The following is a 15,946-nucleotide window of genomic DNA, read 5'->3' as shown; positions in this document are numbered from 1 at the left end:
TACTTAACCTTAACAAGGCCCTACACAGTATTAACCAAGAACCATAGCATCCTGCATTCCAGTAACATTAAGACCATGGAAGTTTACGAAGGCTCAGCAGCAAAAAAAGAAAAAAAAAAAAAAAACCATGGAAATAGAAATTGTTATTACAGCAACTAGTGATAAACCTCATTTATTCCATGTACCCTCTAGTTCAGGAACACAGATAATCCAATTCCAAAAAAAATTCACCAAGCTATAGACCCAAATTAAAACTATTTCCTCCCACAGCACTAACTTTCTGTTACTTTTCACAGCATTTGGATGTTTTCCTTCTTTCACATATGCCACTTTTCAATGACATTTTACCAGCTGTGGTGGGTAAGTAGCAACATATGAATGGAAACATCTGCCTGAGAACGGGTACTCAGATGGCCAAAGCAAGGAAACCCAAACAGCTAGCGTAAGCACATTATACCATTGGTCAACAACTGTCAGTGCTATTTAATTTACATCTTAGGAACTTCCAAGAAAGTAGGCAATATAAGGGCCACCCCTATCATGTTAAATGCATGTTAATTCCATTTGTGGATTTAAAAAATCTGTAAGGGAAATGTTATGCACAGGATTTATGACCTAGCTCATCTGCACCTACAGACACTAATACTAACAGCAAAGACAGTCTCTGTCAGACACAGAATTGCTGGAATGTCTTGAGGAGAGACTCACCTCTGTAAGATCAGAAATATACTGCCGGGTTGGTAAACTGGTTCGACGGTGATCTTTATGCAGATTAGTGATCAGACATAATTATTCTTGACCATGACTGTAAAAAATTTAAGGGTTCTGAGACAAAGTATGTCTCATAATATTTATCAGTTAAGCTCCTGATTATGAATAGGTTTCCTGGATATCAGGAAGCCCTGACCATCTTGCCCCCAGAATGCAGCCAGCTCAACAGGTCTACTGTAAATCAGACGTCAGTTTCATGTAAGTTTGGGGAAGGTAAGACGATTGTCCAAGTTTGAGCACTTCTGAATACTACAGCCACTGAAGACCCAGGACTACAGCAATGGTAGCCTTTTGCAAGGAACTTCCTCAGGTAGCCAACATGGGCTTCCTCTTATAAGCATGTGTTTCTCTAAACTGATACTGCAAGACATAAAACAAAACCCAGCCTCACCCTAATTCAGTCAGACTGTGTGCTAAGGGTGTTTTATTTCTCATGTAAAAGCTTAGATTCTTGTTCCTTAATAAATAGAAGAGGTGAGTTGAAGATGTCTAATAGAAAACGGCAGAATTGACCATGGGATGGATATAACCACATTACTTGCTTCAAAGCTGGATTTTGTTTACTAGGTCTGAAACGAAAACAAGAGTCAGAAAACTGTTTCTAAATTAATAGTTTTAGATCCAGAATCCCCTTCCTGTATGTACCCCTGGCACACACAGACTGCCTCTTAGTTTTCTGCCAATTACATCGTGGTCTTTCTGGGTTAGCCGCAGGGCTCATAGCTGCCTGCACATTAGAATCACTTGGCAGCTTATAAACAAAACACTGTTTGATTCAGTTAGTCTGAGGTGGAAACCCAGCCACCGGTATTTTTAATAATTCCCCCAGGTGCTTCTCATATGTAGCCAGAATTAAGAACCACATTGCAGCAGATTTCATTAAAATATATGAATTATAAAAGCATATGTTTCAATGTATGCCAACTGGTAAAGTTGATGTCTTTAACAGGTAAAATTCTGTGAGAAACTCAGTCAAATGTTGATAATGATAGTAAATATAAAAATTCTCTGTAAATTACAAAGTGCTAAATGAATATGAGGTGTTATATGATCATCAACAAACGCTTCTTGAGAGCTTCCACGCTAGTAGCTCTGACATGAGTAGCCTTGGTCTTTACCCTTAAGAGGAGATTATATTAATGGTTTACAATCTAATAGATGGTCATTTGTTTCCAGTAAATTGTCTTGTGAATAGCAACAGTAATTGTGGTCACCTTGTAGGCCAGACGGCCCAATACAGTGTTATAGGTTGCAGGGTAGCCAGGGGTTAATGAACAGCAGCAATTACGACACAAGTTAAAAGCCATGTTGCCTGCTCCAATTTTTAAGGGCTGCTACACAAAGAGAAGCTAAGGAAGCAGATAACCAAAGGTCACTTCTGAATTTCAAGCAGAGCTGGGGCTCCATGCACGCGTCCTGGGTTATACTAAGATGACAGTCAAATCATTTAATTAATTTCATTCTGTGACTGGAAACCATTCCAAGGGGCAAATGTTGCCCCAAACAGCATAAATGAATGTCCAAAGCACCAGGATAAATGAAAGATAAGAAATGGCAGGAAAACAACCCCTGTACCTGTATTTCACCTACACTATTTTACAAGAGCTCAATGATAATGTAAGCAGGATAGGTCTTGTCCCAGTTTCGGAAATGAAGAATTCGAGACACAGAGAGGTTAATGGCCTTGTCCAAGCTTGCACACAGCAAGTAAGGGTCAGGGCTGGGACGGGAGTCCAGAAATCCTGATTCTTCCTGAGGAGCTGCCTCCACCGTCCCCTTACTGAGCTGTGATTCACCTTATAAAGAGATTCACAAGAGGGCTCATTTTGGGGAAAAAAAACATAGCAAGGATTTCTGATACAGTAAAGCTACGATTGGGTTTATGAACAGACTAATAGGTACACTACTATCACACACATCGTAGGAATCATATATTCAAATGCCCCGGCCTGTGGCCTCTCATTGCTCTTCCTGTACCAGGTTAAACACCTGTGTTTGTAAGAACTCACTCTTCGTTCCCGCACTGCTGATTCCCAGCATTTGTCTGAAGCTGCTAATTGAAAATAACAGCCTGAGAGTTTGCTCTGGCTTTCTGGCTGTTTTGTCTTATCCTGGTGTTTTATCCCAGTGTTTTACCCTAGTGCAGACAACTGTTCTTCTGCCTTAAGCTAGCACTCCATTTTTGGTCTGAGACCCAAACCCATACATTTAGAGAAACCATTTTACCTTTCTGTGTATCTCTGGAGTCCACAATAGGCAAAGACTTTTGACAAGTCTTTTAGGCCCACTTTCCCCCTCCTATTCCATTCCTCCTGCCACCAATAATCAGGCTTCTATTACCCCAGCTTTGCCCATCAGAAATGGCCTCACCCCTGCCTTCTGGCACCTGACAAATGAGTGTTCTTAGAGGAGTTTCGGTTTAGTTTAAGAGCCAACAATGACATTCTATTTGGATAAAACCCAGTTGCCTAGGTGTGTCCCTGAGAGCCATTCATTTACCTTCATACCTATTATAGCGACGAAAACATCAGCCAGAAGTCAGAGGCTCCAAAGGCTGACTTTCTGCTGAGACTCCCTGGGCAAGTCACTCCTGGCAGGCACCCCAGTACTCTGAGTGCCTCATTCCTCATCTGTGATACAAGTGAGGTCCCAACAACAGGCTGGTTATCTGCATGGAGCAAAAGACATAGGCGAGACAGCTAGACTGTGGCCCCCAGTCATGCTCCAGCAGTAGCCCTCTGCCTCAGTGAGGTCCCCCACATGCCCTCTCCTCCAAGCTCACACTTCAATTTGCATCGTTCTCTTCCTTGCAATGCTCAGCTCCGTCGTTAAAGGTGGAATGCCTTGGTGTCCCTGCCAGCATGCCACTCCTGCCGTGTAGTTTTTGGCCAGTTACTTAACCTCTCTATGCCTTAAGTTTCTTAAATGTAAAATGAGAATGATAAAAATAGTCCCTATGCTATAAAATTGTTGTGAGGATTCTGTGAGATAATAAATGTAAAGCGCGTAAAACAGTGACTGGCACAGAAGTATTCAGTGTTACCTTTTTATTAGTAATAATATTATTAGTAATACTTTTTTCAAGATCCCAAAATGCCTTAATTTCTCCAGGAAGCCTTTCCTGACTAAGTCCACCTTTTAGATTTTGTTGTGTCTTTCAATCCCAGTGAACGTACAGTCCTGCTGCAGTCTGTTACATTATACTGCCTTGTTTTATTCCTTGGTTATTTATCTAGACATAACTTTTCTCCTCAACTAGATTGCAAACTCCCTGAGGGCACAGAAAATTATGTCTTCCACCTACTCACCGTCCCTTGGCCCCACATACACCCAATATTTGAGGTGATTTTTCTACCATCACCCACCCACAGGATTGAAGAATTTCCGTGGCAAACCATCGAGCACATTGCCAGGTATGGTCTAAAAGCAGCCCCGTAACACCATGAGCCCATTTGGAACCTTGAAACTAGAGAGTGAGTACGATGTTTTGCCCTCTTTCGATCTTTGATTCTTTATTTCCTTTTATTTTTTGAGGCTGTGTCTATCTTCCCCACTAGACTGTAAATTCATTTGAGAATCGAGACCAATTCTTATTCATCTCTGTGCCTTCCTTCTTTCCACCATGCCTCCGGGTGCTCAATAAATATTTGCGGATGCAGTGGGCTAATAATACGCTGTGTTAATGATGTGACTTTGCTCCGGGTAATCCCTCCTGTCATCCAGCTCTCCCCACATTCATAAAGACATTCATTGCCTGAGAGATAAGTCATTGTAGCAGAAAAGCAGAAATCAAGAGTTCATCCTTAGCTCTTGAGTTTCAATGGTTTAAGCCACTTAGGATTCAGAGCATAAAATTTATGCCATAAACAAAAGATTTAGAAGAATACATAATTAGAGGCAGTTTTTGTAGTTTCTCCTGGCTACTTTCAAACTAGATAAAGATTCCATAGGTTGGGAAGACGTGAAATAAGGAAAAGAAGAGAGAGTTGCCGGACATTGGGTGGGGATGGGGAGAGGGAAGGGTGCTTCTTTGTGACCGCCAAGAATGGTTGGACGGATAGATAATGGAAACAGGGGGGTTGGCAGCTGTAAGAGCAGAAGCACCTGTGATTCACTGCCCGGGTAGAAACACACCAAGTTCCCCTGGACCTAGCACAGCTTGGGGGAAAATGCTGGAAGGTGTATCTGGCCAGACAAGACTGAGCCAGCCGAAGAAGCTTCCATGCCTTGGAGCCATAAAGTAGCTAAGAGAGAATCTGCCTACGAGGCTTAGCTGTGCAGAGACAACAGCTCTGAGTGAATCAGAAGACAGGAAGAAACGCTGTCTTTGCAAATGCTAGTGTGGACAAATGCTATCCCTATTAATATCTTGAGGTTTAAACGCACCTTTGGAGTTTACATGCAACGCTACGGAGTCGAAGGAGAGCTCTCCCCGGTAAAATGAGGACTCAAAATAAAAATTAACTTCAGTTACATTTCAGTTACTTTAGTTATAAATGTAACCAAAGTTACTTTTCTTAAATGCCTGAGTATGTGAGTGGAAATTCTTACCAGATACACAGATATGAAATAAATTTTAAAATTTCCCTTGAGATAATTAGGCACTAACAATTTGGAAGATATGGTGGCTCATTAAATATGGTAGAAAAAAGGAGGGAAAGAGAGTGGGGAATGGCAAGGAAAGAAGTGCACATCTGAAGATGAGGCTACTGAAGTTGTCACTTCCCTATGATTCTATTTAATCACTGAGTAAATATTTGTGCACCATCCACTGTACGCCATCATGCTAGGTGCCCATTCTGGAGAAATGTGAGATTTGAAGGGGATAATAATCATTTTATTCTTCTTTTTTGCTGCACTGTTGTTTCATGAGGATGAATTAATGCACCACTTACACTGAAAAAGAGAAAGGAGACATGGAGACAAACCAATGATGAGAAAGAAGGCAGCGTTCCTGGAGTGCAGAACACAGGATGAGGAGCGGCGCCAGGTGCTCCTTTGTGGGCAGCCGCTGCCTGGACTTCGGCAGAGAAGAAGGAAGCTCCACCTGTGCACTCGCTAGGCGTAGTGCCTGGAGTGCAGATGCCTCTAGAACAGCAAGTCATTTCCAGAGAACAGGTGTTTTGCATCAATCTCCAGGTGAAGCTTGTGGAAAACAGTGCAGCCTCCGCCCACTTTCACTGCCTTTTGGAAACCAATAGCCAGCAACACAATCTACATGTTCTCTTATATCTTAAATGCTCACCAGCCTGTCACTAGCTCCCGCTTTGGCAGTTGTGGTGGCTGTGGCCAGTCCTTGGAGCCCACCTAACTTCAAGTTTCACCATCTCACCCTGTTTGGGTTTAATACTGACCACAAGAGCCACATACTTTCATCTTGTACTTTTTTAATGGAGACTTTGTTTTGACAAGGTTACTCACTGCCAGCTTTGAGCCAGGCTAGAATACCAACTCAGTAGAATTTCTATAAAAGAATGGCCAATTCCTAGTTGTAGAAACTGAGAAACTTATGTTGTTTCTTGCTCAGAGGCAGACCTTAATTTTGAGAAAAGCAGTTTCCTTCACTGATCTCACCTGCTAATACATTTTATGCTATCATCTTTAAATAGTTTTAAATCAGTTTTTAATTATGTACATAGAAAATGTACATATTTAAAATTAAATACAATTAAAAGGCTTATATCTAACAACTGAAATTTTGGAGTTTTTTTCTAGCCTTTACTTACATGTTTGTATAAGATGTTTATTCTACTTGTCTTGATTTACCAATTATACAAATTATCTATTTACTTCCTGTTATAGTAAAAGGGAAATATTCAGTTCTATTACCCTCACACACAATGCAATGGTATACTGGAACCTATTTTACCTGTTAGTGTGAGCTGATTGTTAAATTTTCAGGAGTTTTACAAGTCAAGTATTAAACAGTTGTTAGCTTAAAATTGATTATGGTGGGAATATTTACACCATGGAAATCAGCAAATGTTACCAGGGCTTCTTCCCCCCTAGAGAACTAGCTTAACATTTACCAGCATGCTATTGTTCTTCCTCCATGTTCCCTCCACTGTAGTTAATCTAAAAGTCAGAGTTTCATTTTAACGATTGTGGTAAATTTTGTTCTCTGCATAGCCAAGTGGCATACCAAAATTATTAACTTCCTTGTTTTACAGGGATTTAATAATTGCTTCATTGTTATCAGGCTGACACCATCTGAACCTAGTGGACAATTCACTAAAAGTGAGACAATCAATAATTGTGTGCCTATGAAGTATTCTTACCAAACAAATGAACCTGAATCTATTTAAGCTTCTACAGCTAAATACCAGTTTACAGGTAATATGAAGAATAGAAAGCAAGTTAGATGACACAACAGAACAATCAGCTAAATTTAGATGCAGCTATTCTACAGAACCAATGAATGACTCACTTTCTCTGATGAATCCAAAACATAAAGGGGGCAGGAGATGATTAGGAAACTATTACAGAAAAAATGGAGACAAGAGTCATAAGGACAATTGCTACATAAGGACCTTGTTTGGATTCTAGCTCAAGTGAAGGATCTGAAAAAATGTACGCTTGAGACAATCAGGAAAATTTTCCCATAGACTGAATATTAGATGATATTAAGAATTATTAGTTAATAATAATGTGTTGTATATTTCAAAATTGCTAAAAGAGTAGATTTTAAATGTTCTCATTACAAAGAAATAAGTATATGAGGTGATGGCTGTGTTAATTAGCTTGATTTAATCATTCCACATTCATATATATATGCAGTATAGCACTGTATCCCATAAATATATATGATCAATATTTATCAATTAAAAATTTAAAGAGGAATTATTACTTTTGTTAGGTATGATAATTACATAGTAGTTATGTTTTTAAAATGTCCTTATTGGTATAGATGAATAATGAAGTATTTGCAAGAGAAATAACAATGTTGGAATATTTTTTCCTTTTAAAAAATCCAGAAAAATTGTAGGACAGATGAAACAAAAATGGCAAGGTTCTGATTGTCCAAGCTGGGTGATGGGTCTATGAGAGTTCATTATTCTCTTTTGTATGCATAAAAATGTCATAATAAAAATCTATAAAGTTCTTTCATTTTAAATTTTGATAGTCTTCCTTGTGCTTAGCCTTGTTAATTTTTTTCAAATGCACCAAATTGGTTAAATATCAATTAACAAATTAATATTGTTTCTGAAATCCTCAAACTCAGTAGCTGATCCATCAATGCCAATGTTTTCGATCTTCATCCCAGTGTCCCCTTTTTTCCTTTCCAGTCTGGATTAGCAGCTCACTGGGCTTTCTACATATGGCTGCTGATCTGGGCTTTCCTTTCTCATGACCTGGGACCTCCCTTATCTGTTTTCCTGTATTGGGTTCTTCTCTCCCTATTCATTGAAATATTCCTCTAGTTTTGCTGGAGCAGCTGCTCCAGTAGCTTCCCAAGAAAAAAATAAGCGTGAAGTAAATTTTTTAGGTTTTGCATGTCTTTATTTTCTTCATGTACTTGATTAAGCTTGATAATTTTCCTCTGAATTTTGAAGGTGTTTCTCCATTTACTTCCACCTTTTGGTGTCTGTGTTAAGAAGCTCAATGCTATTTTGATTTCCACTTCTCTGGGTTTCTTTTTCTACTTTCTTGAGATGTTAGATCTTCTCTTCATCCCTGTTGTTATAAAATTTCTTAGTATGTGCTGTCGGTTGATCTCTTTCTAATCCTTGTGCAACTTGCCTCTGATAGGTGTGGGAAATTTTTCTGGTTTGTTGTAATCTTTTATTTCATTTTTTAATAATCTTATATTTTCTCTGTGAGTCTTATTAATAGGATATTAGACCTTTTAATCTCAAGTTAAGGATTTTATTTGGATAAATGCTTGTGTGGAAGGAAATAGGAAGGGAGTCAGGAAAGGCTGGGCCAGCTGTCAGACCAGGATGCTAATCTGACCTAAGTGAAGAAAAGAGGGAGTGTCCTGGACACCCCTAGAACCTAACGTCCAGCAAAGCTGCCAGGGGATCCTTAAGCCAAAGGCTGCAGACAGAAGAGTCCCCTGTCTGTTAGGAAATGGTCAGCCTTAGTATTTCTTCTGCACTCAGTCGTTGGTAGTAGTCTAAGCCCAGGCAGCATGGACTCAGCCCAAGCACAGTTTTGGATTTCAAAGTGAAGCATCTGGGGCACTGGTCAATTACCTTCCCCGAGGTCTGAGGTGCCATCTTCATGGACACTACTATAAAGTAGGTTCCATTATCACTGTTATGACTGAATGTGTTCACTTATGTAATGTGCTTAGAGCAGTGTCAGACACATTATGAGTGCCCAGAAAGTGTCTTTTCCCCAGCTTTATTAAGGTAAAATTAATTGACCAAAACATTATATACATTTATGGTATATAATGTGATGTTTTGATATATGTACACATTGTGGAATGATTAAATCAAGCTAATTAACATATCCAACACCTCACATACTTATTTTTTTGTAGTGACATTTAAGATCGTCTCTTTTAGCAATATTCAAGTATACAACACATTATTACTAATCACAGGCACCATGCCATACAATAGATACTCAGGACTTATTCATCCTGCATAACTGAAACTTTGTACCCTTTAACCAACCAGCATTGCTCTCCACCACCACCCACAGCCCCTGGAAACTACCATTCTACTCTCTGCTTCTATGAGTTTGACTTTTTTCTATTCCACATACAGGTGAGTTCACGTAACATTTGTCTTTCTGCGCCTGGCTTATTTCACCCGGCATAATGTCCGCCAGATTCATCTATTCTATGTTGTCACAAATGACAAGATTTCCTTCTTTTTCAATGCTGAAGAGTATTCCATTAAATACACACACATACACACACACACACACACACACACCAGTTTCTTCGTTCATCCATCCATGGAAGGACACTTAGGTTGATTCCATATCTTGGTGACTATGAATAATGCTGCAATAAACACGGGAGTGCAGATATCCCTTTGACATACTGATGTCATTTTTTTTGGATATATACCCAGAAGTGGGATTGCTGGATTATATGGTAATTCTATTTTTAACTGTTTGAGGAACCTCCACACTATTTTCCATAATGGCTGTACTAATTTATATTCCCACCAACAGTGTACAAAGGTTCTCTTTTCACCACATCCTTGACACTCAGAAAGTGTTAACTATTGCTATTGAGTGCTAAGAAGCAGCCCAGGATGGTATGTGATTAGCCAAAGGAATTGCTACAAATTTTATGCTCTAAACTTCAGGATCTATTTACTTTTACTTTAAGCACTATTTTAATGGGCTTGGCTAGCTTGAGTACAAGTCATCCTCAGGTTAGAAATGACACATTAAAAAGAGATCACAAAAGCTTATTAGTATTATAACAATAAGAAAACTGTGAAATGTGAGTTTGATAGCAGAAGAAGAGACATAAAAAACAATAAAAAGCAAACACAATGACAAAAGCACATATTTTTAGGGGTTTTAACATTAGGAAACTTAGCTCCAGAAACTGCAATAGGACATTGGTGCCTGATGGTATTATATAAAATGTAACAACTGATGTTCATAATAATGACTGATGTATCAACAAAATGCTTTATCAGCACTTTGAGGAGGTAGGAAAGTATGAAATGCATTGTAAAGTGATTTCCATACAGAATGCTTACAAAAAGAAAACTATTGCATAATCTCATTTATATGCAGAACTTAAAATATACAGAGGTAGAAAACAAAACTGTGGTTACCAGGGGCAGGAGGTGAAGGTGGGGAGAGGAGGAAAGGTGGAGATGTAGGTCAGAACATACAAAGTAGCAGATATGTAGGATGAACAAGTCTAGAAATCTAATGTACAACATGAGGACTATAAGCAACAAAATTGTACTGTATACAGAATTCATGCTAACTGAGTAGATTTTAGCTGCTCTTAACACAAAGACAAAATAAAAAATTGGTAACTATGTGAGATGAGGGACATGTTAATTTGGCTGACTACAGCAATTCTTTTTACTGTTTACCTGTATCCCATAACATCGTGTTGTATACCTTCAACATGCACAATAAAATTTATTTTAAGAATAAAAATTAAAAATTAAAAGGGAGTTGAACTCATTAAAAAAATAGAAAACTGCAGAGGAGCTCCATAGAAATAATAAATCCTCAGGGATTCTGGACAGCTGATAGTTCTATTGATTCATCTGATTAAATATATGGCCCTTTTTTGTTTTTCTATGCATGGTTCCACATCATTTCTTAGTATCACTTGATAATGAACAATCCTTACTCTTCCCATTTTAGGACCAGATTTTACGTTGAGATCCCCATACCTTTTGTGGCATTTGTCATCACTGCTTAGGCCCACTTGCTTCCTAGGCAAACAAAGTCTCTGTGCTAAATCATGAATATCAGCAGAAATTCCAAGCCATCCAAATTAAGTTTCTGACATGGGTTTGGCCATTTCTGTGACGGACACAGAGAGGGCTCCCACTCCAGTGGCACACACCTCCGCATGTCTGTTTTGACATTGTCTGCCTCTGCTTCCTTGACGGCAGGCTGCATTTTGACAGCAGAACCCTGTTTCCACTTAGCCTTCCTTTGCACATGTTCCTGTTTTTGCATATGAACCACTGACACACACAGTGCCTTCACAAACACTGGGTTAACAACAAAATCGCTGGCGTGGGATATAACATCAACACCTTTGGAGAATAACTATAGAACTCTATGATAGCTCATTTTCTAACCTCTCAGGGGTACTATCAGAGCCTGAAAAGCTGCTGTCTAGAGCAACAGCCTTCCATCCTGAAACTGGGCTGCTTACAGCAGGCACAGTGGGACAGCAGCAGCCACTCAAAAGAGTGAAACATAGAAAAAGAGAGAGAAAGAAAGAGAGAAGAGAGAAACGAATTTGAGAGCTGAGAGATACATACTACAAGAAAATAGAGACAACATGACGACATGCTCATAGTATCTGGAACAGATTACAGGGTTAAGAACAAAAGCAGAATCAGCTTCATTTTCCCACTGATTTGTAAGCTCCTTGGGGGCAGATCTCCTTTACTTGCACCTACACTAAATAAAATTTATGAGGAAGAAAACACTGTCATGCTAAACAGGCAGTGCTGAACTTGTGTTTGATAATAAAGCACAAAAGACAATGTCCTAAAAGAAATTTATTCCCAACATTGCTATCAGGATTAAAATAGCAGTTAATTTTGCACAGGTTTAATTTTCCCCAGTTCCTGGCTGTTACCTTCTTTTAAGCCTGTTTCTTGGCTATGGAAAAGGGATCAAAGGATTGTGCTAAATTCCATACAATAGTCAGCCAGTCTTTTTAAAGATTTTATTCAATTAGTTATCCCTACTTTCTCTTCTATTATCACTTGCACAGCCTTCTGTAGTCATCTATTTTTTCTATTCATAGTATTTTCCACCTTCCCTTTTATTCTAGTCAGCATCTGCACATTTTGAAATACACAAATCTATAGGTAAAGTAACTGAAATACACAAGGAAATCCAGGCAGAACTTGAGCCTGGTATGTCAGATTGTTAATTTTTGTCTCATTTTTTCTATTCCATTTCTTCCTTTCTCTGTACATCTTTGTATTTTTTCAAGAAATGAAATTAAATGTACTGTATCTCCTCAGGAATGAGTAAATTCAAGACAATAGTTGAATAACAATCTTTAGAAACTAAAATTGGTCTGAATTTAAAACCATAAGTTGTTTTGATTTTCCACAAACTAAATTGGTCAGATATGAAAAAAAAGTATTATAAAGCATTCTAACTTTTGATTTGAGTACAGACATGTTAGCTAATTTGTGTTCATTTTTATCTGCCAATCTAGATGCAATCCCACTTTTAAAAGCAGATTCCTGTAATTTGCTTTTCTATAAAATGTCACCAATGCATTAAATACTTTGAAAACAGTCTTTGTAAATCAATCTGCACTTATTAGATTTATTTAAACGATAGCATTAGAATTCCATGCCGAGATTTAATTTGGTTTTAAAATAACTCCCTACATGCAGAACATTTCCAAGAGCAGAGAGGCCAGTTCCCAATTATTTTCACGCCGTCAGTGCTAAATGTGTTTAATGACTCACTTACCTACAAGCTGTGGGATGTCTGAAGACCTCTCTGTTCAGTGGGATGCACATATTTTACCTAAGGCTATTTTATAAGAAAAAAAGAGGAAATAATGCAGAACCACAGCATTTTCAGACCAAATGAGAAGTAAAATTTCTTACCTTGTTCATGTCAAAGGTATTGTAAACTTGATTAACATGGTGATTGGCCTTTTGATTCAGACCCTGCAGACCCAAAAGTGTCTTAAATTCATGTAGTGTTTGCAAGCCGGATGGATATTCCATCATAAAAGTTCTGTACCACACATAGGTCTCTCGTGTAGGAATTGCTATCTGACCACCAGCTCCAGACCCGCTGTTCCCCATTGTGATTCACAACAGTCTACAGTGTTTTCTCAGGTTGTTTTCATGTAAGTTTTCTCTGGATTTAGTCTCTCATGCATCACTCAAACTTGAGGTTAACATATGCCCTCAGAAAGCTACTCTAAACCTCTTACTGCTACAGGCTAAATAGGAATAGAAAGCCAGTGAGATTAACTCAGCTGCACAGTTTTAAAATCAAGGTCACGTACCCCTAACTGATGGCATTGTGCTTACAGCCATCCAGAAGCGTGTAGTTTCCTGTGAAGGGCAGAAGCACTATTTTAGAGACGGTAATCCTTGCAATGTTGTTAGCCATAAAATTATGCCTACATTACTGAATGGTACAGTAGGTCTAACAGAAGAAACTTTGAGTTGCAATCAGGAAGCCCAGATTCTGGGCTTTGTTCCACCACTTATTACCTTATTACCTACCTTATTACATTGCAACATTACTTAGATTCTCATGTCTCAGTCTCTCCATCTGTAAAATAGTAATAACAGTATCTGCCTTTTCACATCTGAGTATTGTGAAGATAAATATAGATGAGCATTTTTACATGGAAAAATTATACATTCTGAGTATTGTTGAATTAAAAGGAAGTCTATGTATAAGACAGGAAAATAGAGATTATCGGATAATTATAGTAAGAAGAGTTGTAGATGTAGTAGTCAGTAAAGTGTGGTCTGGAGATAAAGGAACATACGGGCCTGTGACTTCTGGCATTGTTCTTCCTTCCCACCCCCCACCCCTGTTCCTGTCTTTTCTGTCTCTCAGGTATACACATGGCCTTGGCCCGCCAGCTTTACTGAACTCCAATTGCCTAATGTGGCTAATCTTGTACTAACCAAGCTGCAATTGCCAATGCACTTGGGAATAGTGTCAATGGACCTAAAAACTGGATCCATGGTCTAGTAATGAAAATGATTTGCCCTGTGTGGTTCTTAACCCATTTTGCTACAAATCATACTTAGAACCAGATGACCACAGGTGGAAATAATGTAATTATGTTACTGCTAAATTCTGGTTCTACTCTTCTAACCTCACTCAATTCTTTATCCTATTTCCATTTTGGCTCAGTTCATATATCTGGTTTTTGCCTTCCTTCCTATCTGTTAGTCCTGACTGATTACCCATTTAAAATCCCAGATTCCCCAAGAACTGGAACCATTGTGGCCTAAATGAACTGTCTTGACAGGAAGTGGGGGTGGTTAGCGTGACTATGATTAACTTTTTTTAAAACATACCAATGTAGACTTTCAATAGGACAATTCTATTTCATAGAGTGAAATAATAGGTGTTCAATAAGGTCAGAGAACTTCGGAACTTACCCATTTGGAAGTATTACTTAAAACCATTAAAGTGATTTCTTGTGCAGAGTAAAAAGAACAAAGATGAGATAGTGAGGACTCAGCCTTGGGCATTATTCAGTTAGGAATATGAGGACTATCCTGCCAGAATTTTCAAAAAGTGTTCTCTGGAGAAATCTCTCTTCAGACTCTTTCTAAATGCCTGCCAGAAGGATGCTCAGAGGCTTTGACTTAACATTTTCAATCACCAACTTTTAGATTAAAGGGAAAATGGATACTGATGGCGGTAGAAGGAGGTAATGCAAGTTTTCAATGGGCAAGAAAAATCCCTGGTGGAGGGAAAACTTAGCACAGATCAAGAATACAATGACCTGAGATCCAGAAACTATTTCTTCACATGCCTTTTAAAAAAACTTCATAGACCCAGCACAAAAGACTGGAAGGCAGAGGAGGGAGAATTGCTTGAGGCTAGGAGTTTGGGACCAGCTGAGGCAACAGTGAGACTGATCTCTACAAAAAAGTAAAACAACTGGCCAGGTGGGGTGGTGCACACCTGTAGTCCCAGCTACTCTGGAGGTTGAGCTGGGAGGATCACTTAAGCCCACGAGTTGGAGGTTGCAGTGGACCAAATGAGAATTAGACATGCAAAGATACACGGGAAAATAATGAAAAATAAAATTAACTAGCCCTACTGAAACAACATGGGTCTGGCATGACAAAAGATGGAACACTCAATTAAAAAAGGAGAGATTTTTTTTTTTTAGAACTAGGCTCAAATACAAATAGGAATTTAACATACAATAAAGGTGGCATTGCAGATCAGCGGGGAAAGGATTCATTTTTCAATTAATAATTCTGGGATGGTGCTGTGGCCACCTGAAAATACACACACACACATCTACACGCACAAAGTTGGATTTGTAACTGACTTCTTAGTCCAAAATAAACGCTGGATGAATCGAAGGTTTAACAATATAATTATTAACATCACTATAAGAAAACAAAGTAAAGTTGTTTTATAATTTCAGCATATTTAATGTCCTCTTTAAATATGATTACATGGAATCGACCTAAGTGTCCATTAATGGATGAATGGATAAAGAAATTGTGGTACGTATATACAACAGAATATTATAAAGCCACAAAAAATGATGAAATCCTGCCATTTGAAACAATATGGATGGAACCGGAGAAAATTATATTAAGTGAAATAAGCCAAGCACAGAAAGACAAATCTTGCATGTTCTCACTCATATGTGGGTGCTAATATTAAAAACAATTGATCTCGTGGAGACAGAGACTAGAATGATGGTTACCAGAGGCTGGGAAGGGTAGTGGGGAGGGGCAGGGTAGATAAAGTGGGGATGGTTCATGGGTGCAAAAATATAGTTAGTTAGAAAAAAATATGATTA

General features: G+C 38.6%; 1 protein-coding gene across 1 annotated transcript in view; it reads right to left on the bottom strand.

Annotated features, from left to right (window-relative positions):
• GUCA1C (guanylate cyclase activator 1C) overlaps positions 1-15,946 on the bottom strand; it is a 36,065-nt gene that overhangs the window by 19,222 nt on the left and 897 nt on the right. The window lies entirely within an intron of this gene.

The sequence above is a fragment of the Propithecus coquereli genome, unplaced genomic scaffold (assembly GCF_000956105.1).
Source record: "Propithecus coquereli isolate 6110/MARCELLA unplaced genomic scaffold, Pcoq_1.0 Scaffold105, whole genome shotgun sequence".
Classification (NCBI taxonomy): domain Eukaryota; kingdom Metazoa; phylum Chordata; class Mammalia; order Primates; family Indriidae; genus Propithecus; species Propithecus coquereli.
Note: the sequence above shows the minus strand (reverse complement) of the source record. Positions and strands in the feature narration are given on the sequence as shown.